Source organism: Ambystoma mexicanum, chromosome 1q, assembly GCF_040938575.1.
Source record: "Ambystoma mexicanum isolate Mex_15411 chromosome 1q, UKY_AmexF1_1, whole genome shotgun sequence".
Lineage (NCBI taxonomy): Eukaryota > Metazoa > Chordata > Amphibia > Caudata > Ambystomatidae > Ambystoma > Ambystoma mexicanum.
This window is the reverse complement of record NC_090922.1, coordinates 1,457,269,121-1,457,296,489: the sequence shown is the minus strand read 5'-3', so window position 1 is coordinate 1,457,296,489 and position 27,369 is coordinate 1,457,269,121.

Here is a 27,369-nt window from a genome sequence, read left to right as displayed (position 1 = left end):
TTCCCACCAATGCAGATATGTTTATCTATGGCATACAAGTATTTGCCAGAGTAGTGCCAGAAATAACATGAAAAGAGAGTACCTTCTGATTTTGTTTTCCGCCCAGTAGCAGCCCCCGACATATTGCCTGGTGCAGTGCTCTCACTAGACTTGCATGGAGTACAGGTGTAGGCTGAACGTATTGTGGCGTTTGGACGGGACACGCACAGGTGTGAATGGTGAACAGTATTATGCATAGATCCAAACAAAGCTTTGCACGAATTGACAGATGAGGAGTTGTTCACTGACAGTGACCATGATGGAGAAATAATCATGGAAATATGCATGCCCTGTGATTTAATGGTGCAAAACAGATGAGTCACAAACCCCTTCATGGCTATTGTCAGTGCACCACCGTCATTTTGCAATGCAGATTTACAGCAGGTACCACCAAATTTGTTGGACAACAAATCCCCATGACGTAGGGTTATTAAAAGAAGTGACCCCTATAAGAAGAAAACAGAACCCTGGGGCAGTGCTGCCCAGGGTAAAGCAATACCCTTTGTCTAGAGAAGCAGAGGAAGGAATAAGAGAAACGATACACGCATTACTCCAACAGGGTTTCATTGTCCCCTCCAACTCCCCATGTAATACTGTGATTTATCTGATTAAGAAAACAAAGGGGGTGGGGGGCCGTGGGTCATGGAGATTGGTGCAGGACCTTCACCCACTTAATGACATTGGGCATCATTACGAGTTGGCCGGTAAAATTAGCAAATTACCGGCATGCCGGTGCAACCGTGTCTGTGTTGCACTGCTGCCGGAATCAACGGTTGATTCCGAGTCAGCGTACACATGCATACCATCATGCGGGTAACGGCTGCACCGACATGCTGGTAAGGCCTTCCAAACCCCCGATAGCGGCATCATCCATGCCGCAGACACGGGCACCGGCATCCTAGATGCCGGACAGATCGGTACTGTTTATACTGGTACTGTACATACCGGCACCGGAAGTGCAGTTTTCGGAAGCAACGTCATCGCGACGGAATGGGAAATGCTCCGGAAGCCATCTTGAAAAACACAATCCATTGCAATCCTCTGCCACAGGACCTGGAATTGCAAACTGTGTACCCTGCCAGCAAGAAAATGTCTCAGGCTACACGTAAAGGCGCACCTTGGCTGCGTAACCCTGTTTTAGCGATGGCAAGCTAAACATTCTTTCAGACACCCTGGTCGAGCATGCGGATGTCGTGTTCTGTCCAGACCTGCGCCGTGCCACCCAAATAAGGAAGAAAAATATCTGGGAGGAGGTGGCCCCGAAGGTGTCCGTGGTGGGGACAACCCCACTCAGTGTAAAAGACTACCAAAAAAGGTAGGACGATCTGAAGCTGCGTGTCCGCAACATCTTGTCAGCTAACTGTAGCCAGGCCCAGGCAACAGGTAGCAGAGCATCCTCATACATAAAGTTTGCACGGTGGGAGGGAACCTGCAGCTCTGTGATTGACATGGAGGCCATCGAACGAGTCGGGCATTCTGAGATTGGAGTCCCATCACTGGCTGATGATTGTGAGTGACCCTTAGCATAATACAAAGGTGAAGACACACACAGCACCCCATATACAATGGTGGAGTCCAAATGGCAAGTAGATGACAGCAAATACATTGCCCATCACCTCCCACCTAGAGTCAGCCCTAACACAAATGCTACATCCCTGTCATGAAAACACACAACAAATCCCACTGACACAAACCACATGAGTCCCCAATTGCAAACACAAGCACCATCTGCATGCAGACACACACATATGCATCACCGTACAGCTGCAGGCCTCACCACTGTGCCATCTCATTGCATGGTGCACACAACTCCACTACCGAGTGCACACCTGAGCCCCAACCAAACAGCACATGGCACCCTGCCCCTGAGGCATGGCTACAACACACAATCCAAGACACACCTGTAGGCCACCCAACAGACACCATGGACATCATGGCTCCACCAGAAGGAAGCCCAAACACTGCACCCCCCTCAAACTCCTGTAAGCACCATGGCCGCCCCTCCAGCATGCACACGACAATGCACAGGACTCAAAATGCACTAACAGCGATGTACGTAGGATGTACCTTCACCCATAACTGATGCCCTGCCTCTCCATCCCCCACAGGCACGGGATCAGACAGCGATGCTGAACACACCGCAACAACCAAGTCAACACCAGCATGCAGGAGCAGAGGGGATGATGACGGCACCAGGCCATCGACGTCAAGTGCTGGCCCGAGGTGAACCACCGCTCCCAAGCCACAGCACCCCAGCCAACAGGGCGCACAGGCTGGAGAACCTGAGGAGCAGCTAGCTCTGACACCTAGTAATGTGCCCCAGCCAGGAAACATTGGTGTCATCAAGGCACGCATGCTAATAGGCACACCAGCCCCAAAGGTCACAGCCAAGAAAACACCTGCCCCACAACAGACACCTCATGTGGACGAGGAGGGATCACCAGCGGGCAGCGATGTTGAGGGGCCGCAGTCAACGGCCACAAGTGACCTCGGTGAGCCGGCTAATCCACCCAACATAGCACGGAGGAGGACGAGCAACAGGATGAGGTGGACACAGCAGGCTATTGCCTGTCAGAGGACATTGAAGCAACACCAACCATGCTGCACACACCACAGTACTCCTTGGGACATGGATCTGGTGGTCGCAGCTCTGGGGAGGAGATGCCCAAAGATGTATTCAGCCCTCAAAGATGTCCCACTCCACCTCCCGAGCAACCACCAGATGGGCCTACCATACGGGATCTTTGAGGGGCGGATGGCCCGCATGGAGGAGCGCAAACTGGCCGCGCATGACATGGTGAAGCAATTCCTTGCAGAAGGGGAAGCCACACGCCCATCATGACAACACCCAGACAGTCACCTGTGCTGTCTACCGTGTGGCCAGGCGGGTGCGGAAGACATTGCATCCGTGACGCAGGCGCTCACGAAGTTGGCTGCCGCCATGGCCCAAAATAATGCTGCACTGGCTGAGCCACAACCCCCACCATCGGCAAACACAACCCCGGCGAGTTACACCCAGATGAGCCCGGTGCGGAGGTCACTGTGCAGTATGCGCCAGCCAGAGGAGCAACACCCTCCATCTAAAAAGGGCTGCCAGTAGCCGGACACACATGCAGGAGGGGCTCCGGTTGGACTTGGATTGGGTGCAGGCGGGTGTGGGGGTGTTGAGGGATGGTGGTGGGGGTGGGGGCATGGGTGAGTGGGGTGTTGAAGGAGTGGGCGTGGGGGCTGGGGGCATGGGTGTGTGGGGGTGTTGAGGGATGGGAGTGGGGGGTACTTTGTAGAACATCAAAGGGTTGAGGTCCACATTTATACATGTTCATTGTACATAGTTCACATTTGATTAATACACCTGATGTGCATATGAGAAACACATGACTGGACATTGATTTTTGAGTGTGTGTAAATGTATTTCTTAACAGTGCCCAGTGTACACCATTCCCAGTGTCTTGTGTAACCCAGTCCATCAGAAATACTGTGCAATCAAAGATTGGCGTACAGCACGTCCTTCAAGCACATTGTGCTGTGGCCGATATGCAGCATCTTCCCCATCCTCCTCCTCAGTTTCCGGTGGAATTTGGTCCATGTCAGGGGACAGGGGTACATTGCGCCGGATGAACATGTTGTGCAGCACGGCACATACCAAAACAATTTTGCCCTCCTTCTCAGGCCCGTATATGAGTGCCCGACCCAACCTGCTGAGGAAGCGAAACTGTGCCTTCAACAGCCCAAAAGTCTGCTCAATCATCACACGGGTGCGTGCATGCGCATGGTTGTAGTCCTCTTCATGCCGGTTGAGTGGATGCCTGACAGGGGCGAGGAGCCACGGCTTCAGGGGATACCCAGCATCACATGTATGGGAGCAAATGACAATTTGATTGTGAGTGCGTTTGGCATTCCTTGTGTACGCTGTCTGTACATTGTTCGTGGTCAAATGCAAGAGATTTCCATTGCCAGCTATTGCCATTTCATTAGAGCAACACTCAGGTCGGTGTACTTGATGTTGATCCATGGTAGGGGAGCGTGGGTAACGTTCAGGTCTTGGGGCCCTTAACAACCGATAGAGCACTCACACAGATGAAGTCAGTAGGTCCATGATGTGCTCACATGTGATGGCTGTGTTGCAGAGGAGGATTCAGTATGCACATAGGGCACTGTATGATGCATTTCCCTGATGTACAACATGATACACGTTGTTTTGGCAATCATGCTTTCAACTACTTTATGATGCCATTTACATGTCCATCAACACCTTCACCCATGGCATAATGGAATTGGTGGTATGGTCCGCCAGTGTGGGGAGACATTTCTGTGATGGTGCTGGATGTGAACTGGCATGGTGGAACTGAGGTACTGTGTATTGGTCCTGCACCACTCGCACATATGTCAGTGGTGTTGACTACTTGCTGAATTCTATTTTCTACATCCATGTCCCATTGGGTTTTTGAGTGTCCTTTCAGGTGCACGGAATGGCATGGTGGTCTGTGATGTAGCTGTCGGGCAGGGGCAGTGACAGGGGATTCCCTGAGAGGCAGTTGGATTTTGCTCAATCATGGCTGCATGACCTGCGATGTATTTTGCTGCACTCATGTGAATTATGCATTGAACTGGAGGTTGGTGCATTCTGGTACCTGTGCCTCAGGTCTGATGATGTTCCATGTGCATGTGCAGGGTTGGGTGCCGTCTTTGTAGCTACCATTTACACATAGCTGTGCAGCCATGGCACATCTGCATCCATTGTCAGTCTCACAAATCCTGTTGTGATCATTGGGGTCACAGTGTTTGGCACCCAGGACGGTGTCCCCCCCAAAACAACCCCCACGGCCCAGCCAGCAGACAGGTTGCATGTGATGCCCCTCCCCAACGACAACCCCCATGGCCCTGTGGTTGGACTCACCAGCAGCCAGGCACGTTGTGCAGCGTGTCGTTCCATGTAGCGGGGAAGCGTGGAGTTGCGCAGCACCATTGCGTCATGTGTGGATCCCGGGTATCTAGCACTGCAATGCATAATTATATTGCTTGCATCACACACTATCAGGACATTCAGGAAGTGGTACTGCTTCCGGTTGTGGTACACTACCTCCAGAGCATGCCGGAATACCAGTCCACATGGGTGCAGTCGAGGACACCAATGACGTTTGGCATGCCTGCCAGTGCATAAAATGCAATTTTGGTGGCATTCATCTCCTCCGCAGTCCGCTGTAGTGATATGTGGGGCCTTGCATGCTTCAGGAGTGCATCCAGCACCTGGTTCAGCACACGTGAGAAACATGGTTGTGAGATGCCATGCAGCTGCCCCACTGTGTGCTGGTAGGTGCCTGTGGCAAGGTAGTGGAGCACAGACACTACCTTCAGCAGAGAGGGGATGTTGGTATGGATGTTGATCAGGCTTACCAGGTCATCATGAATGAGTTCCACAATTGTGCGCATTGTGTCCCTGTCCAGGTAGTACACAGTGTGGATCTGTCCAGGGGTTAAGTCAAATGGAATGGCCCTTATGCAAGGGATTGGTGGCTGCCTGCGGGGTACCATTGCCTGCACTGGTTTTATGTGGTGACCTAGTCTCACCCTCCTTCTCCTCCTGTGCCTCCTCTGCATTCCCTGGTTCAATGCCTGCTGGAGTAGTCCTCCAGCTCCTGTATGGCAACTGCTAGTGGTATCATTTTGGACTTGGAAGGGGTGTGGTGTGTGGGTGTGCTCCTTTTGTGCTGTGTCTGACTCCATTGCCTCCACCTGTGCTGATTGTGTGCACCTGTGGCAGTTTGGAGCACAGCAGATTGCTATTAATGTCTGGATTACGGTAAGTGCATGGCCGTGCAACTCGTAATGTTTACTTCCTTACGGCAAGCCGGTGTTACTGGCATGGGTGCCGTGTGCCCGCGCCCATAACGGGTAGGTGCTACCCGGTCACAACGGGTCCCTGCGGTTGCCAGTAGCACCGGCATCGCGGGTCGTAATGCACCAGTCCGGTAAATGATGCCGGTATTCCCTTACCGGTATTGCTATTACCGGACCGCCAACCTTGTAATGAGGCCCATTGTCCAAAAATAATTTCCTCTTGTTCCAAACATCTTGTGAAGTATTCCAAAAAAGGCAACCCCTTTCACTGTAGTGGATTTGAAAAACTCTTTCTTCTCAGTACCCCTTGATCCAAATTCACAATACTTGACAGCATTCACACTAGGGGGAGAATATACGAACATTGCAGATTGCCCCAGGGGTATTGTGAAAGCCAGAGCATTTTCAACAGAATATTGCATGAAGACCTCTGCAATATTGCGGTCCAAAGTGCAATAATTCAGTACATCGATTATCTACTTATATGCAATGAGGGTGAAGAAATGTGTATGAAGGACACCCTTCAGTTACTTACTTTATTGGCTCACAAGGAGTACAAAGTAGACAAAAGTAAACTGCAGTATTGTCTCTCAGAAGTATTGTACCTAGGTCAATTAATTTCTGAAGACGCCAAAAGAGTTATACCAGACAGGGCTGCTACAGTGTATGCTGCAGCAAGTCCTCACACAGTGGAAGACATGCAGCAATTCCTTGGCATTTGTAACTATTGCCGAGCATGGATTCTAGATTATGCTGCATATAAAAAGCCTGTGCGGCAGGGGCTAAAGGAGGCCCAAAAGGAAACCAAAACAATAACATGGACTCCTGAAATGCACATAGTATTTGACACAATGAAGGAAAGTATTTGTACCGCTCCCGTCTCTGCAACACCCGATTATGAATGGGAATTCTTCCTGTTTTCACACTCTAATGGCACATAAATTACAGCAGTATTAACACAAAAAAAAATCTTTGCGACATAAGCCATTAGTTCATTGCAACAGTACTCTTGAGTCAGTCATGCAGGGCCAGTTTGCGTGCGAACAGGCCCTTGCAGATGCCACCTTTGCTATTGAGAAAAGCTCCACAATCATGATGGGTTGTTCTGTCACGTTGTTTGTGGAACACTCGCTGTTCGCCATCCTAGAACACTCTAAATCAATACTTACTACACAAAGATCAACAGCCTACGAAATAATAATATCAATCCCAAACATCCATGTAGTGCGTTGTAAAATGGTAAATCCAGCAACTTTTCTTACAGAACCATGCACCGTAGAAGACATGCAGAATCATGATTGCGCTACATATGAAGGGGAGGGAGACGACATTCCAAAAGCAAGTGAAAAGGCATTGAATGAAGGGGAGGTTTACTTTGTAGATGGATCAGCATCATTTTGTCCGTAAACAGGGGAAAAACATGTGGAAGGAGCAGTAGTGAGGTTGCAAGAGAGAGAATATGAAGTACTGGTACAAAAATGTTTGCCTATGCGCTAATCAGCACAAGCTACTGAATTGGTAGCATTAATAGAAGAACTGCATGCAGCAAAAGGTTGTGCAGTGACGATATATTCAGACTCAGCATATGTAACCACCACGGTACGTTCTGGGTTATCTATGTGGAGAAGAAGGGGATTCAGGAGGGCAGACGGGTCCCCAGTACAACATGCTGAACTTTTGAATGAACTAATAGAAGCACTTGCAGAACCATCAATGGTAGCACCGGTGAAATGCCAAGCCCATACCAACAACAGTGATCAAATATCACTAGGAAACGTAGCAGCGGATGCCGCTGCAAACAAGGCAGCATATTTTTCAAAAACGCTGCCTGCAGAATGTGTGAAGAAAAGTAAAATGGAGGAACAAAGGGAGGACGGGTATAATGCTTTACCAATAGCACAAATAATAGAATTGCAAAAGAGAGCTCCCCCCGAAGAACAGGACCTTTGGTTAAAAAGGGGTTGTGCACAATCACCAACTGATCTCCTTTGGAGACACAATGCAACGGGGAAGGTGGTAATGTCTGTATTGTTATTACAAATAGCATTCCAACAATTGCATTTCCCTGCCCACACAACAAAACAGCAAATAGCTGCAGACATTCAGGAAGACTGGTTTGTTCCAAATCTCCAAGAGTACCTCACTAAAATGTCTATTGAATGTATCACGTGTCAGACATACAGCTCAGGAATGAGCCTTCGAAAACTGCCCCCGCCCCATTGGACTGTTCCGTGAGTGGTACATTGATTACCCAGACATGGGAGAGAGATGCAATGGAGGGTATCCTGTTAAAATTTCGAATACACATTTCCGAAGGCCTTTATGTAAAAGAAAAGAGGAACAAAAAAATTCTGAATATTATTTTTTTATTTTATATATATTTTTTGGTTTAGTTAGTAAAAAAAGGTCAATTAAAAAAAAAACTGGTGGTTCGGGGGGAACGCCCCATTGAAAAAGTAAAATAAATTCGAAAACGGACAGATTTGTACGGTGCGGTTGAAATGATCACAGAGGTAAGATACGATAAATAACATGTATCATCCGTAGCCCATATGGCACTCTCAGCTACACTACACCGCAGGCTGTACTTTATTCTGATGAACATGATGTAATAGCGTATTCGTGTCTATTACAGGAATGTGCAACCCTCGCAGAAGCCCTGTGTCATATCTGTTGATTCATCAACTAAGTGGTGCTTACAGGCACACTCCAATAGCATTCGCCAATGTAATGTCTTGACCTGACATACAATACGGAGCAGACAATGTTTAAGCAAAATCTTTAACGTTTACCAGATTTGTGCGTATCAAAACAAAAAAGAGACAAAAAACTCTCGGCATCCCATTAGTAACTCTATTCATTAGTTCAGACAAATAAGGTTATAACAATATAGAGTAACCACGTTTAAATTGACAAAATTACCAGACAGCAGGTAACGGTGAATGAGAACTAATTATTAAAAGTTTATTTGACAGGTTGGGATTGATCCCATGACTTATTGGAACTTGCTGAAAGGCCGTGTTTCAAATTTACAAAACAATACCATTTGGTAATAACTTTCTGTTTCATATTTTAAGTTACCCAATATATGGCTCAGAATTATATACAGTATGATATAATAGAAAATTGAACTCACAGGATTTTCTTTTTGTCTTTTCTCTTCGTGTTTCTCCCATTTTTTGATTTTTTACTTGTTTAAATGTGTTATGATTTGTTTCTATCCAAACCAATCCTCCCCTGTCCCTCTCCTTGCTTTCTGTGTTCATATGTAACCTACCTACCGGAATGGTGCAACAATTCCTGTTGAATGTTAATATATGCTATTGATGTTGTATTACTATTTAGCCCTGATTTGAAAAAGACGGCTGAGTCAGTCGAAACACATGTTATCCCAATAGGGCACTCGTTCACATAAATATACCACTTCATAATTACAATCCTACTGAGTTGAATTATTATTTTTTGGATTTTTGGCGCATGAATGCAATAGGTGTAACTATACTCATATTACTGCCTTTTAAAACGGAGTAGAGGAACCATTATTACTCCGCTGTTACTCTGTTCATGCGACAAACATATTGCTCTAATAAGGGCGCTGAGGTCTACCCTTACAAGTGTCCACCAGAAAGGTTCCTCATCTTAATTCATAGATATTAAATAGTGGTGGTCTTCCCCTTTTCATGATGGGTGGAAGTAGGGCCTTGTGTTCACCCAGATGTGAAATGCGCAGTGAACTTTTTTGGCAAGAGAAGTGTTCCAACGTTGGGTAATATGTGACGTCATCCGCTCCGACAACGGAACACATTTTGTTAATGATTTATTGTTACTGCACTATTGGGGATAAAGCATAAAATGTGTTTGATTTATCATCCACAAGCAGACAGGATTGCCAAGAAAATCAACTGACTGCTTAAGAGCAGATTATCAAAATTGTGTCACACTCTCAAGAAGAATTGGGTGTATTGCCTTCCTTTGGCACTCTTCCAACTCCGCACACAGCCCATCAAAGACCACCACTTGTCCCCCCATGGGATAGTAACAAGGAGACGCATGTTAACACCACCATTCCCAGTAAGAAGAGTGTCAGATGCCCACAAAACAGCAACGATATTAGGGAAAGAGTTCAAAGAATACTTAACGCAAATGACGCAAGCAGTAAGAAGCATTGCAAAGCAAATAGCGCCACCCTTCACACAAGATAATGAAACCGAGACAAGAACACCAGCTACTGACAGTGCCGCAAAACAATTAATGCCAGGAAAATTAGTATATGTCTGCAGCTTTGTGAGAAGATGAAATTCTCCAAGATTTGATGGCCCTTATGAAGTAATATATTGCACTGCTTCTGCACTGAAGGTGAAGGGCCTGAAATATTGGCTCCATTTGTCAGATGTCACGAAAGCACATGACAGCGTAGCACCACAGACAGTAGTGCCAGAGGAACATGAAGTAGCCATGCCTTAATGAAAATATTGAGTAGGGAAATAGTAACTGCTAAAGTACTAAAATGACTATGAGGAGTACTGCGTACTGGTTCTATACGTTTGACTAAAGATAAAAAGAAACAACAGTGCCTAATGAAAATGTATAGTGTATACATGAATTCTCTCTCACTCTCTCTCTTTCTCTCTCTCTCTCTCTCCTCTCTCTCTCTCCTCTAAATATAAGTATTTTATTAAATATGAAAGTGTTTTTATAGCTTAACCCACTTTATTCCACTCTGTAGGAGCAACAATGACTGAGACAAGACCTCAGAATACAGACAGAAGAGAGTTAGATAGCAGTAGGGATAATGTTAGTGCCACTAGAGCTTACTCATACGACTGTGGTCTTCACTTTGTGGCAATTGTCTTCTCGTTGCTATTATTACGTTTGGGTTTATACTGGAGCTTGTCTTTTATCATTGGGAATGTAAAAGAAGGGAGGGAAGGGTGAAATAAATTACAAGAAGGCTCTAAGTTAATATGGATGGGGTAAAATTGATATGGGACCACAATACTTCTGCAAATCTCACCATGTTGCATAAGAAGCATACAATTAATGCTTTCCAGCCTGAATTACCTATAATGAATACCAGTGAAAATGTAATGTATGTATATGATGACGATCAACCAACTGCAGAGGCATTTGCAACACCACACACTCATTTACAGACAACCTCTGATCCTACCTCAAATGTTAAATTCATGTACACCATGTCCCAAGCTAGCACACTGACTACTCCTCCAAATGCACAGTATTGGCAGTATAATAATAATCATGAGGAAATGTTGAACACGTGTATTTTTCCCATGTATTTCCAGAAAGCTATGTATGCCCATAATGGCCTACGGGTGAAAGGGAGGAGGAAAAGGGGGATACAACAACACAAATATGATGCTTATTATGGACTGGGATTAGAAGCAATTGAAGACCCCCATCACCCCGAACAGTCCAACAAATGGTACTCAGATATGAGTACCACCGGCAAGCAGGCCACCAATGAAAGTTGGTATGTGTGTTCACTGATCCCCCATGCATCAGGAACACCTAAGGTTTTAGCGCCACAAGAAACACCAATAGTGGAAGCCCAGTGTCTCCTTCATCTCACACTGTGTAGAATTCGAAGTACCTTCCAGGCACTCACAGTAAAACTAAAACTACTCCCTCCTGACGAAAGGTTATACAAAAAGAAGCCAGAAGGTGCTACATGTTTCAAGGAGCTGTTTTTCGAAATTAAATGAACAATGTTTAATGAAAGCAAATGGCATGATGCCACAGTGATGTGTAAGGCTGAAGCACTACGTGAGCAGACAGATGAGAGACTGAAATGGATAGAAGATACATGTGCTGGAACGTCACAAAACTCATTTTGGTCACAGCTCTCGAGAAACCAATCAAAATACAGTATGAAGACACATTCAAACATTGCTTTCATGGAGAAGGAAAGATGGCCCTGGGATCAAACAAACATTGCAATAGAACACGTGTCATCCCTGATATGCGAAAAGGAACTGCTGCTCTAATGGACAATTATTGGGTGTGTGGCAACCAGGCATACTTGCATCTTCCGCTATCATGGAGGCGCGATTGTGCTCTGGCATCACTGCATTCTGCCTTGATGGTGATTCCCGAGAGCCACATCCAGGTCGACAAAAGAAGAACCCCCATCCATAATGTATTAACAGAGGACCAGCTGCAAGATCAGGTATCGCGGAAAAAGAGAGCATCCATCTACCTCTCTAGAGACGCTTCCGACGACCTGGCGCAGATACCTGATTACTTAATTCAGCAGAGACATTTTTTGCATCACTCATACCAAGCATCCAAGCTCGAGCGAATACCAAATGGTTGCAAATAGTGAGATGGGAACTGATTCAACTGGCTAACGACAATGGGGAAGGGTTCAACGTCATCAAGGTGGAACTCGGAGCCCTGCGGTTGATGACGATGCAGAACCGCTACGTCTTGGACCTCCTCACAGCGATGGAAGGCGGTGTTTGCTAAAGAATCGGGAGCGCATGTTGCGCTTTTATACCTTCTTCAGATCCCGACTATGGGACACTGTCAACTGTAATTGTTGCCGTTCACGACCTCGGACTGAGAATGATGTGGGAAGGTGGGGTCCAGCCCAGTGAATGGTTTGAAACAGTATTCGACTGGGTACCATCATGGTTCAGAACTGCAATGAAGCTGCTGATCCCTATCATCATTTTTCTACTACTGATTTTCTGTGTGTGCCAGGTAGGGGTTCGATGCTGGTGACAGTGGGTAACCCAAACAAGATTCCTTACGGTACTAGGGAAGCGCAAGTACAAACCAGTCAAAATAATTAGCCCAAATATCGCATGATAGCAGTATACGATAAAGGAGACATAGTAGATAATCTGTGGCATACAACCATTGACAAACCCCAAGATTTAGAAAATCATTAGGAGGTATGGGTGGATCTGCCAGGGGATGGGGGTTGTATCTATATGACATTTACTCCTGAAGAATATGCCAGAAGGGGCGAAAGTCTGAGAAATGTATGCCGTGCCTGGATGCTAATCAAAGGCACTGCAGCATGGGATGCAGCAGTAAAGAAAGCAGAGGAATGCAGACATACTGGTCAGGGGTATTCATTACTTTAGTAGTAGCGAAAGGGGTGAATGTTAGGGAGGAGAGGTCTTTCCAGACGCCCCTGAAATTCCCACATGAAATGGATCTTGTGTGTACCCAAATGGCGTGAGACGTCCCCACGTTTATTTGTCTGTTCTAATAATTTGGCCTTAACGTAACCGCAAAAAAGACACTAAACAAAGCCATCTGGTGAGACGTACAGAATCCATTTCTTGCCACCCTAAAACGCCATCTTTTCCTAGGCCACATCGTGATTTCTAAAGAGCCATCTCTCACTCTGTCCAGTGCCGCGCACAGAAAACCCAGCCTCTCCCTCCACCTCCTGGCAGCTCCGCACGCACCCATTTCTCACAGAAGCGCTTGGCCATGTATTGTTGCAAATATTCAGTATCCTTCTCCCTTCCTCTGTGCTCATTGCCCTGCGTGTGACCGGAGCAAATCCTGGCCTGCCTGCCCATCCGTCTCTGCAAACCTGCCTGTGCCACCTCGACCCCCACATTTAGAAGTTACAGCTTACAGAGCCTTTGCCCCTCCTCTCGCTTTGAATGTAACTGCCGGAAGACCCTTCCCCCGGACCACCTTAAATTGCCCACCATATACCTAATCCTGTGTGATCATATATCCTCCTCTAAGCTAACATCTATCCATCTATTTGTTTGAATTGTGAGGCACCAGGGAGAATACATCACAGATCCAACCCCACAGCAAAGGCACCTGAGAGAAGTGTCCAGTGTACCCTTGCCCCCATAAAGGCATGGGTTAGAATGTACATATATCTGTATAAATTTTATAGCAACCTCCCACCAAGTAATGGTTTTATGTCTGACAATATTCTTTGCATGTCAATGATCATTGTGAGGTTTAGATTAGTTAGGATTGTACCACTTTGTAAACTTAGCCTGATCTTCACCCTGCGAAGAGAAGTCCAGCTGACCCACGTGCCAACTGACCGCCCCATCCGGAGCAACCAATTGGAGTCTCTCATCACCTATACTACATACTGTGCTGCCTGGGCCAACCAATTGAAACTGTTATTTTGTACTATATGTCATTACATCACTCATGACGCTTTTTGGGTTCATAATGTTCTGCCTGTGTATTGTTTGGCAGAGCGCATTCAGGTCAGCAAAGCTCTCTGCATGCATAGCTTTATCTATATAAAACTTTGTTCAACTTGCAATCCATCTCCTGGTCTCATTCCCTAGTTGGGTGTATCCTTTTATTTGGCATATTTGGTATCGTGTTGGGGCCAGAGAGTCATCATGCATGTCTATGCAAATTTCCCTGGAAAGCACACATGGCAGCTTCATTTACCACCGCTCACCACTATACCGGGCCATGGCATCGGGAAACGTTGGTAACAACTGGCTCGTCAGTGAGTATCAACTATCACGCACATGCAAGCAGTCACGTGACACACAAAATAACAGACCATGACAATCAATGCTAACAACCATATACAATTTTGCAGGGAACAGTGCCTACCCACTCTCATCATTCCTGCTCACCCATTCATGAATCCTGCCACAACATCCGAGGTAAGTTACAACGCAGCACACATAGCCACTAAGGGCATAGTGGAGCACACATTTGAGGTGCTCAAGTCATATTTCCACTCCCTTGAACACTCTGGGAGTGTATTGCTATATACCCCAACAGTAGTATGCAAGGTCATTGTGGCATCTTGTGTCCTGCACATTTTTGCCACAAGGCGTGGCATACCAGTAGGGAGGCAGAAGGTACATCGTCCTAAGCCAAAGGCATCACCCATCTCCTCGGCAGGCCAAACGGCACATGGACAGGATGCTCACAATCAGCTTGTGCAAACCACTTCACATGAATACCAGCCCATGTGGAGCATGCACAGTGAAGCCATATCACTGGTGCCTTTCAATGATAAATCAGAGCTAATCCACCTTGCCCATAGCAACACCCTGAGAATGTGTGTCTGGGAGAGGCAAACTTTGTGTGTCCATAGCCATCAAATTAACTGCAGAAACCACTGACAGTGTCATAACAATTGGAAACAACAGCAACCTTGTCACAAACACAAAAACACACAACACAATCAATGAAATCTCCTAGCACGTTCACATGCTGACCACCAACAATTGTGGACTCAGAAACCCAACAACACATGAAAACACAGGTAGAAAGGCACAGCATACAATGTAATCAGTAGCTAACTGCCCTGACCACCCTAGGCATGTCTCACACTAATATAAAGGTGGAGTGGCTACTCCATTCTCTGCCAACTATACAGCTCATAATCCACGTCTACATATAAATAGTTATACAGACTGAGAACATTGCAGCTTCAGTTCAAGAAAGATGCCCATTTCAACTCAGATCCTATCCCTTGAGAGTCTGCTCCAGATGTACCCAGTCATGTATCAATGCTCCCCTTTGTAGACATCCAAACCAGCCTACACTGCCGAGGTGTGGTGTGCAGGCATACCGCAGGCCTATGTCCTTGCATAGCAGCAACAATGAGGAATTCGACCATCCACACGGGGAGTGCGCGCTCGCCTGTGATTTTTTAAAATTTTGTAAGGGCATTGAATGATGAGCGATCAACCTCCGGAAAATGTGTGGGACAACAAACACATAGTCACATGTCCTCTCAGTGGACACAGCCTACAGGTGCAGTCCTCCTGTCATGTTCAGCTAGATTGTGATAGCCACAGGTACATCAAAGCCTCTCAAGAAGAGGGAAAGCAAAACCTTCCTCCTGCCATGACCAGCCTCATTAACTGGCAGCGGCTCCATGGATCCACCCTATCCTTCCTCTGTCCTGCTGGTGGTGGTGCATTCCGATGAGAGTTAATTGAAGCACGCCTGCAAGTGGCCTGGTCACAGAGCTGGGAAAGGGGACAGGAAACAGGACACCTTTTTGATATGCATCTGTGTTAACATGAAGTCAGCTCCCAACCCTTATTATCAAGGGAAGTTAACTGTCATGTGTGGGCCAACTGTGTACAGTAGGCAACCCCCACAGGTGGGGCCCCTTTGAGAGGGTAGAAGTATGCGATTTGATAGAGACAGAACATCTGTTCTTGCCACAACTTCAAGGGAGACCTGCAATTTGATCAGGAACCACAGAGAGCTCAATTAACCAGAGAGACATTTTGATCTACAACAGACACAAAGATGGGTGGGACTTAGTAGTACATGTTTTCACCCTTTCCTGTTGCAAAGCACTCTGGTTATGCCCTCATGCATAACAGACGATCTTTGGTGTGGACCCAGGATTGGTTCATAAGGTAGGCTTAGCCTGCACCAATCACTGGAGCCCATTTGGCTTTAAAAGAGGGTGGACCCCCTCTCTTAGCAGATCTTCTGAGAACTTAGCAAGGAGTAACAAGAAGGACTCATTTGGACCCTGGCTGAAGGTACAGTCTTCCTTACATCTTCCACCAGTGAAGGAAGGCCAGGAAATCCAAGAGGGAAGCAAGATCCCTCACCTAGATATCTCCCAGGGAACAGAGGGAGATACTGAATCCAGAGGACCCTCCAAGCAGTGCCAGAACTGGTACCCAGCCAGCACACATCGTGCCCTGCTAGGCTTTGCAAGCAAGCTTCCTAGGTTGGAAGTGCCGGAGAGTCTCTGAACCAAACAACGGACAAGGCTGTTGCCTGCAAAACTCTCCTCAGCTTTGGGCCGTCCATCTTAAAGGATGACACAAGCCCAGCAGAAAAGCTAGGAGGAGTGCACCAACAAGAAACAACCAGCATCCACTTTTGAGGGCATTGTCAAGGCAGTCGAGCCCCTCAAGCTGCAACCGTCTTCACCGCAGACTGTCGTCATGCCACAGTCGCTCACGCCATCTCAGATGCCTCCTCCATTGCTTCAGACCCACCAACCAGCACTGAGACAACGATTGCTGGACCCAGGCCGCCATGTAGGCCAGCCTGCAGCCATCTATCCAGCCTCACACGCCAAACTGCCTGCCGTCTTGAACTCTATTGCAGAAGCTGAAACCGACTTGACTCTGTTGAACTGTAAGCGATATTCAATCAACACTACAGCTCAGTCAATGCCTAGTCTGGGATGCTGAGGAAAACCCTTATTGATGTATTTTTATGTCCAGTTCAGTACTCTGGATGGCAACCCTTGTATAACACCCCCCTCTTAGAATCCCCCTGACCCCACTGAGCCAGGAAGTAGGTTTGTTTTGCAAATTTAAAAGGTTTATTTGGACAATTCAACAATATATATCTATCACACTTTATAAATAAATTGATAACTGATATCACACTTCAGAATTTGACCGTGATCAACAATGGATAATGTTACAGGGGTACACTGATTTGGTTACTTAGGAGTAGTGTAGAGGATGAGGTAGCTGAAAATGCTTGATGGTTTCAAGGAAATGCAAGGTGGAATAAATGCAGTACAGAAAATAAACTGATATGGTTTCACAATAGATAATATGTTCACTTTTCCCCTGGTGGCAATTCACCCCCCCCTATATGCAATGCAAGGAGATGGAAGTAACACACACAGTCTTCAGGAATACAATCAAATACAATACGGAACTCAGTCCCCCCCCTGCCCCCCAGCAAGCTTAGAGGAAACAGGTAGAAGTTTGAAACACAGGCCCAAAATGCTTTTAAATGTGATGGCAATGGATGGGAAAATGTGCTAACTGATTTTAATTCCCTCTAGAGGTTCAGGGTGAGTGAGAGATGCTTGTTGGTATTAGTTCAGGCTCACTTTAGCAATGCCCTATGCGTAACTACCAGGTTGCAAACGGATTTTTAACAAAGGAAAGAATGAAGCTGCTATTTTGACAAGTGGAGAAATTGAGCCAAATCGCAAATCGCGGTAAATTTCGCGAGTGCGCAAATCGCGATTGCGGAAACAGTATAGGGAGTAGGAAGTCGTTGGAAAGCCTAGAATCACAGCTTTAAAATGAAAGTTAAACCACGTTCCTAGGACAAACAGTTCCGGAGATACAGACGATTTAATAAAGGTAGATTTTCGGATTTAAAGTAAAACTCAAAATGACAGGTGACAGCTTGCAGATTCAGAATTGACAGGTGACAGTTGTGCAGCTTTACAAATGACAGATGACACGATTTCTAGGAGGCTGTTCTAATTAGGTTAAAATAGCTTGGATTAGATTATTTTAACTAAGAGATTGGTTCTGCACAGTTCTGCTAGGTACTCACAATATAAATTTGAAATAGGCCTCGTCACGGATCTGGTCAACACGTCCGGCGGCGGTTCTCTCTGCTCGGCGGGTCAATCAGGCACCGGTTCTGCTCACAGCGATCCGGATCTCTGGTTCAGCTCTCTGGATACAGCGGCCTGTGGTTCTCTGGATCTCTGGTCTGGTCTCTGGCAATTGTTCTTGGCAAAGAATTCAAACAGCTGGCCCGGCTGTGGAATAGTTTGCAAATGATTTTAAGGATGCTGAGGCCTGCTGAGAAGAGTTCTCAGTTTGTGGGTTTAGGCCCTTGCTTTAAGTTCTGAAGTAAAGTTCTGGTCTTTGGAGATTGATGGATGTGAAGTCTGGAGTCTCCCGGCAGAGCGTCCCGCAGAAAATGGAATTGAATGTCCTATCTGGGTTTCAGTGGCCCTTTTTATGTGTTTTGAAAATGGGTGTGTGCATGCCCCTCTCTACTTGTCATTGGCCCAATTCTCCCCTCTCCCATGATTGGGGGAATTGGGTTGTGAGTCAGAGTGATGAGGTCTGTTTATGGGTCAGAGGATCCTCCCCATGTCAATTTGCCCACAAATCTATATTTGATTCAAATACATATTTCCCAGATACACAAGTGGTTGACATTACATGTACATATGGCACCTTGCTTAAGGTAGTCTCTGTTCCGCCTCTGGCATTTCTAGGAGCTTGCATTAAAAAATGGCAACTTATTTTCGATTTTAGTGGGTTGTGCAATATGGGATTTTCATCAAAAATTATACAAAGGTACATTTCCCTTCCACATATATCCCAGTAACTTTCCATGTCTCTAGCTTAAACACATTGTCTACAATATTCATAATTAGCGGGGTTTTGCCCCAGAACATGGTACAAATTGGAGTTTGGACTCAAATCGTGAGGGCATTTTTCAAACTAAGACTCTCAAAGTTGTACATTCCTGTCATTTGGTTACAATAAGTTATCACTGTTTCTATAAAATATATATTTGTTGCAATTCAACTCCCCAAAGTGTTTGGGTCCGCCTCCAGAAGTCTGGGTGGGTCAGTGATCACATGTCTCTCCTTGCTGGCAGAGGGCTGTTGACAGGAAACACTCAAAATTAACTCAAAATTAACATACCCCATTCAACAGAAAGAGCCTTTTGTGTGGGCTCCAGCAGGCTGCCTGGAAGTCTCTCCTCAATCAATCAACAGGGTCATGTGATATCCTGCCTCCTGGTGTGGGAATCTCTGAGGTGTTAAGGTTTCCCAGCCTCTTAGCCTCTGGGAACAGCAGGTGGCTAAGATTTTTAATTAACCAACAAGCTTTGAAGTCCCTGCCCCTCTTGCAACTCCTAAATACAGTTTCCCTGTCAGAGTTTAGACCGCTAGCGCCGCCTTGGGGAATTTGTCGGTACTGCATCCATTTTTGAGTTGTCTTGAATTACTGCATTTCAATAGAGTGGTCTTTTGCTTGATAGTATAGGACCCTTGGTTAACATTGTTTTGATGGCATCCTTACAGTAGAGTGATGATGTGGAACCCCCCACAAGAAGGTTGTATCTTTGGAGTGGTCTCGTGCCAACTGCGCAGTTCTCCTGGATTCTGGCGTGAATGTGGGTGGCGATAGCTCATCCCCACATCCACCCAGTCTATTGATTTAGTTTGTTCTGGGATAGAATAATGGGCGGCGACAGCTCATCCCCACATCTACCCAGTCTATTGCTTCAACATGGGTCATAACCCTTGACAGAACACCAAGAATGTCTACAAGCACAAGGTACATTGTGGTTTTGTCCTCCTCCAAAGGCCCCTAGTGACATTTAACAACCCCTTGCTCCCTTTGTGCCGAAACCAAGTATCCTTGAACTATTGCGATTAATTACTTTACCAACTACCCCCATGTCAGTATCCAGAGTGCATCCCCTTTCCTTCTTGAAAAAGTGTGCCAGAACTGTCTGTTGTAATAAAAATAAATGAGATATTTTTATACAACCTTCACTGGACAGTCCCTTTTATCATTGGTTATTAACTGTATTTTTGTTGTGTTGCAATTAACCAACAATCCATGACCTTGCAGAGATAAGTCTGCCGTTCTTCCACGTTACAAAAATTGGACAAGGAGGTTTATAATTGACTTGTTTCCAATATGTTCAGATCCCTTCTGGGGTACTAGAGGTGTGGGGACTGATTGATGCTTTAGAAACCGATATTCATCCCTGGACGGTGCCCCAAAAGTTGATTCATCACAGCAACCATCTCCCCGACCAGAATGACTCAGAAGAAAGCAAAACACAAGGCCAGAAGAGGTAATACATCCATGCAACCAATGACACTGCACCCTGTACCCCATGAGTGCAATGCAACAACTGTGAGCAATGACTCACCAGCTTCCCATCTCCATGTCTGCCTCTGCACAAATGCAACTGGACCTGCTCATCTCATGTCAACACAGTGAAAAACAAGCCACGCAGTGACAGCATCCCTGCCACCAATGGTTCCACACCCTGTGCCCCCCTGAGTGCCATGTAACAACTGCAAGCAACAAGTTGCCAGTTGCCCATCTCCATGTCTCCTGCTGCACCCATACATCTGGACCTGCTCACCTCAGGTCAACATACTGAAAAACACCTCACACAGTGACAGCATCCCTGACACCGATGGCACCACACCTAGTGCCTTCTGCATGCCATGAAACAACTGCAAGCAATGACTCACCAGTCTCCCATCTTCATGTCTCCCTCCACATCCATGCAGCTGGACCTGCTTACCTCAGGTCAATGCACGGAAAATCACCCCACACAGTGACAGCATTCCCACCCCAACACCACCACCATGGGCCCCTCCGAGTGCCATGAACCTACCTGCACAAAATACACACATGACTAACATCCACAGTATTTCACCAGAAAACACATTCTCAGCTTGCAAAGACATACAGTGCATGAAAGTAAACAAACAGGACAGCCTTGTGGTGTCCCATATGGATCAAGGTAACCTGACAGCAATGGTCCCCCCAGTGTCAACAACCGGAAGGTCACATCAAAGTGTGAGCACCAGTGATTACAACAAAATCCGAATTCATGAACAGAGTGATCACTGGCAGTGAAGCAAATAAATTGCCACCAGAGCGCGTAATTCATTCTGGACACAGGGCTTAGTCTGCCCTGTGATGCAGGCACAAGGTGGGCCATTTATTGCAGGCATACAAGTTGTGCACACCCACCATCAGGTTCCCCAGGGGCCTTTGTGGTAGCATTGGCTTCAGGGGAGGGAAAGGTACACCAAGGGAGGAGTGGAAGGTCTGGGAGAGAGGAGACAGAGTGAAGAATACACAGATGGGGAGCTGAGAGAGAGAGGGAGAGAGAGTGTGAGAGAGGTAGTGGGGAACCTGAAGGAACTTGGTCATTGGGGAGATAAGGAGAGAGACAGGGCTATTAGAGTGAGTGCGTGCTGAGGGATGGGGGAAGAGAGGGAGACAGAGACGGAGGCATAGGAAAAGGAGGAAGCAGGGGCAGGAAGCCCAGGAGGCACACTGATGGAAAAATAGCACAGGTTGGGCGTGAATAAGGATAATAGGCAGAAGAGGGTGACGGGACAACTAGGAAACAAAGGCCACCTGCTAAAGGGGACGCCTCAGCTTCTCATCCCCCAAACCACATGGTCAACACACCATGGCATGGAACCCGAAGAGACCCATGTTCTCAATTCCCATGCAAATAAGTCTGTGGTACCCCACTCCAGACTCTGCCCCACCCACCTAACCCACTTGTTGATCACCACAGTTCATGGACAGGTAATCACTCCCCAACTGTTGCTTCCCCTTCAAACAGATCACACATCCAGGACAAGCTGTTCCCAGGAAGAGGGTGAGGATCATGGGGTGTAGTGCAAAGACTTGCAGGGACAACAGATGAACAGAAGCTGTGGGAAGGAAATGATGTTGCACATGCATGTGCCAACAATGTACAGACACATACAGTGCAGTCTGTCAAAGTGCAGTATTTGAACATCAATTTTGAAAACAAAAGTCATGCAATGCATTGAAGATGAGAGAACATACATAAAAACAACAGTAGAAACAAAGAAACAAGTGACCTGTAGGGGGAACACAGGTAGAGTCTGGCAGGGCAAACCTAGATGTCTCAAGTGTGCGAAATCAGTTCTGTAGAGTGCAGGGAGACATATGGCCAGGATACCTGCCATCTGTGTGCAAGTGAGCTGATTTACATCCCTTTGCCAGGCACCCTGCTGGCCTAAACAAGCAGGACTCCTGAATACCAACACGGACATGACATGCATTGCCTCACTCCCATGGGAGGGCAGGGTGCCCCCAGCAGGGCAATCTGGGCTGGGACATTGCATGTGATATGGCCTGCTTGGGGAAGGCAACAAGCAGGTTTCCTGTGCCTCATGGATTGAAAGGTGGCCCACCACCTGACTGATGCTGAGTGGGAGGATGTTTCAGAGTGTGGGAGCCTTGACTGAGAAAGTGGAATTGGGGGATGGCATCATAAGGAGTAGTGCAGAGGCTGATGTGAGGTGCCTGTAGTGTTGTCAGGCTGTGAATCAGTGTTGGTGGAAGAAAAGACACATCTTGTGTAGGGCCCAGCTGTTGATGCAAACAGCCCTAAAGGTGGTGCATTGGACAATGGGAGGCCAGTGGAGCACCCGGAGTACAGGTGTCATGTATACCCTGGGGGTTAGTGCAAGGGTGAGGCAGACTGCATTGTTCAGGATCTGTTGTAGCTTACTGAGATGATAGGCAGGGGCATACAGATAAATGGAATAAGAGCAGACTAGGCGGGAGAGGATAATTGCCAACATTGGCATGACCCTCTGAGGGTAGGATAGGCAAGGGAAAGATCATCTAGGGATGTGGAGGTATAGATAACAGGATCTACGAGCAGTGTCCATTTGGTGACATAGTGTTCAGTCATAATCCATGGTGTATCACAGGTACTTAAACTAGTTGGATGCCGTGGGAGTGTGGTCTAGGGAGCACAGCCAGGTGGTGGCTTAGTGGAAGAGTGCTGTGTCACTGCAAATTATGATTCCACTACCAAGAAGATTCATGAGCAGGTTGCTAGCTGCCAGGCAGTATTTTGAAATCTGTGTGTCCTGAGGCAAGGTCATGATGGGGAGCTGCTGAGGTCTTGGTGATCTGTGAATGGATGTATGTTTGTAATCTGTGTAGTTGTAGTAGGGCATGTCATGTGAGTTAAAAGGGGTGGGGAGTGGGCTTAGGCACAGTTTGAAAAGTAGGGTGGATAGGGAATACACCTGCAGGACCCCGTTGGAAAGGGGTGGGGGGAGATCAACCATCTAAATGTCGAGTCCATGATCCCCAGAGAGTGGAGTCTGTGATGCAGAGTCCATGATGCCCAGAGAGTGGAGTCTGTGGATGAGAATGCCGTCATTGAATGTATCAAAGGCTGCTGATGGCCCAGGTTCTGCACAGCCTCCTTAGACTGCTGTCCTTTGTGGAAGAGCAACCCGAAACCCAAAGCACATGCATGGATGATCAAGGGGACATACACACAGACATGTGTACAAACTCACATCTGCACTGACAGTCACCATCACATAATCACATGATCCATGCAAACTATACGTGTACCACTGCATGCCAATATTGGGGTGCAAATGTAACCATCATCAACAGGATTGACAGTGCTCAACCTCACCTGCTGGCAGAGCTGTTCTGATGTGATGCCTTCATCACCTCCACCTAGCACTGTACCTCCGCATTGGGAAATGGAGGGCCAGTGTCCGGCAGAGAGCATGGGGACTAGCGAGGAGAATGGGTGCTGAGTGGACCTCTCATGGAGTGCAGTCACTGGATGAGTAAGGATCCCTGGTACAACATGGGACATTGGATTTCACCAGCTATAGGAGTAATTCATGTAGACTGCACATGTGTACATCAATGTGTAGTGTAATCTGCACCTGTATGTTTTATCCTGTTGCATTCAAGTGAACCATGCCAGTTGACTCCACTGTGCATGGGTGCATGTCCAGTCCTCCACTCATAAAGGCCTTGATAGGGCAACAACACATCTATCAAGGTTTTTTAAAAAAATGAAAAAAGTGTCCCTCTTGGTCAGGGGTAAAAAAACAATGTCGACCCTGGAGGGAGAGGTGTGGGGAGGAGTGTGTCCATGTCCACATGAGCTAACAGGAAAGAGTCAACAGAGAATCTCCCAAACCCACCCTTCACCCCCTCCATGGGCTCATGGACATCAGGGCACAGGTGGTAGAGGTGCCGTGGGTGGTCTAGGACTGTCATACTACGGTGGATCCTCAGCTGGAGCCGGGGTAGTGGTGCATACTGTCTGCGCAGTACCAAAGCCTGGTCTTCATTTGGCTAGGGTCACCCATGACACAGATGCATGCATTAGCATCCCAAAGGCTGAGAGTTCTCAATGAACTTCCTCCCGAGCGGCCACAGAGTCCTAACTCGTGATGCATCAGATTGCTTTGAGAGCATCTACCCCAAGGTGTCCATCTCCAGGTGGAGGTGGGACTTAGTAGCCAATAGTTCATTATGCAGTGTAGTCCTCAAGCTCTGCAAGTTATGGTGATTGGAGTTTCAAGATGTCAGCATCTCCAACAGCACAGCTTTTCTCTGAGCCACTGCATCTCAATGCAGGGAAGTCCTGCATGGACGCCAGATCAGCCAGTTGGCTTTTGATGTTGGCCTCCACGCCCAGTTTGTGGGAGAGCCTTGAGGGCTGTATCTCAGCATGCAGTGTCCTCCGTCAGGCTGTCCATCAGCCGCTGCTCATGGTCCTGAGAAGCCAGATGCTGTGCATCCCGGGCATCTGGTGAGGGGCTGTTCTCAGACAGGCGATGGATGTCACCAGTCATCTCCTGCATGACCTCTCTCCATGTCAGATGGTCGCAACAGCACCTGCTGTGCCCACTCCGACTATTCATCATGCACATGTCAACCATGTGTGTTGCCCAATAGCGGGGGGGTGCCGGGCTCCAGGCCCATCACAGTGGAACACCGGTCCTTGACTGCAGGTCTCCATCCCTCCGTCAGACATCAGTCCCTGGTCCCAACACAGGTGAAGGTGATCTTGCAGCTGCAACCACTATGGATGCAGGACTTATGACTGACTGGACCCGTGACTCCAGCTTCACCTCCTAGGACTCACTGGCCCTATCTGGACTGCCCATTGAGGCACCCGTCATGTCCCTGACTATGTACTCCACATGCAATAAGAAGCTCCACTTGAAGAGTATGAAGAGTACGAAGAGTCAGAAGAGTCGTCAACCTGACTGAGCAGTAACTGCAGCACCTATGGATTCTCATGGGTCACGGCACCCCCCCTTAACTGGTGGTCTGTTGTGTGACTACCTCCTCTTACTCCTCCACCTTGGCATCCACTGCATCATCACCTGCACAGAAACAGACAACAGCATTCAGTGGTATGAGTACCTTGCAGAACATGCATAAGTGCATAACAATGCATAAAGACATAAAATGGTCAGACACACATTCATCACACATTTTGCCTGTATGTCACAGATGAATGGCATTTGCTAACATACCCAGTCATGGCTGGGCATCTCAGACCCTGCGACATGGCATGGTTTGCAGGATTGAGAGTATATACATACACCCAGATCTGATTCCCATCAGTGGAAGAATGGAAGTCTCTGCATCATCAGTGAGCCCATACTCCACTCATACTCCACTGATACATTTCCTTGTTGTGGAAGTGTGACCTGTACATCTGATGACCCAAAATGTCATGCAGGCTTATGTGTGGACATGATATCCCCAAGCACCATTGCAACAGTGCCCCCCGCACGATATGTGACTGGACACAGTCACATGCCTTGCAAACATTGTGTGAGGAGACTGGGACATGGAACTGACCGAGGCACACTTGCAGGGCAACTGCTCCATTGACACTCCATATGTGGAATGAACTACACTGAGACAACTATTGGCCATCCACATCTCATCCTGTCTGGAAGACTGCCTCATGCGTCTATGCACAGACACTGCTGCTCATCCATGTCCACCGGCCGCCAGGGCCAGGTAATCGGTGGGTGTGACATCATGCACACAATGCTGTCATTCTGCATGAGTCATGACTGCCACACCCAATGGACGATACACATTGCATGCAAGACTGTGACTGTGACTGTGACTGTGAATGTGTACAATGACATGTGTGTTGCATGCTATTTCCACACATACAGGCAGCACCATTTCCTGGGCCGGGTGGAGGGGGCGACTTCCTGGGGAGCAGAATTCGAGAAGCACAGGTGTGGGCACAGGAAGGTTCAGACTCAATACAGCTGCCTTTGAGTATTCCGCTGGTAGAAAGTTAAGCATTCCTTTGTGTCAAACAAAGGGATGCATATTAAGACACACACACTCTAGTCCCCTACCCACTTAAGGGTCCAGCTCATACTGGAAATGTTGACAGAGCCTTTAAAGTGGGGCAATGTATAACTGATGGCTCATTTAACAACCTTTTGCTTTTAAACCACAGAGATAAGAACTGAACATGGGCATTTTAATTTTGAAGGCCAGCACAAAGCATTCATTAGCTGACCAGATCTTCACATTCTGCCAAGAGAATTAACATGCCACACAGAAAAGGTTCAAAACTATGTTCTTCATGTCCATGTCTAGATTTTTCATGCACAAAAATGATTAATGTATATTACTTTTTAGCCACATATCGCGCATGCCTGAGAAGGTTAACTGTCATTTTCTTTCCAAAGTGCTCTAGTGTCTGCTTTGGGACATGGGTTAAATGCATCCGCTTGGCATAAACAAACTCTTCCTTTTCTCCACACGCCAACCACTGCCAGATGGCTCCTCTGTGGCACCTTGATTCAGACAGCCGGGTCCATTTTGTCACTGGGCAAGTCACCACCCTGTTTGTCAAAGCGTCCACCTGCTGCTCCTCTATGCAATAGCACATATGACTGTTTTCGTCTGATGTGCCACGTGTCCGTTGAATAGCGCATTGGAAATGTTAACATATGTCATACTGTCCCCACACTTAAACAGATAAATCCATCACATAGGTTCCCTGAGATTGAACCATCACTGGGCTAAACACCCTTACTATACCGTCACCCAATAATATCCACTGGCTGCAGGCCAGCACTTATAAGAGATGCTAATGCCAGCGGTGTCAGAAGCACGATCCTGCTCTTTTGTGCAGGAATAACCCCCTTAGGGTTGTGCAATAGTGAGGAGGCTGTGG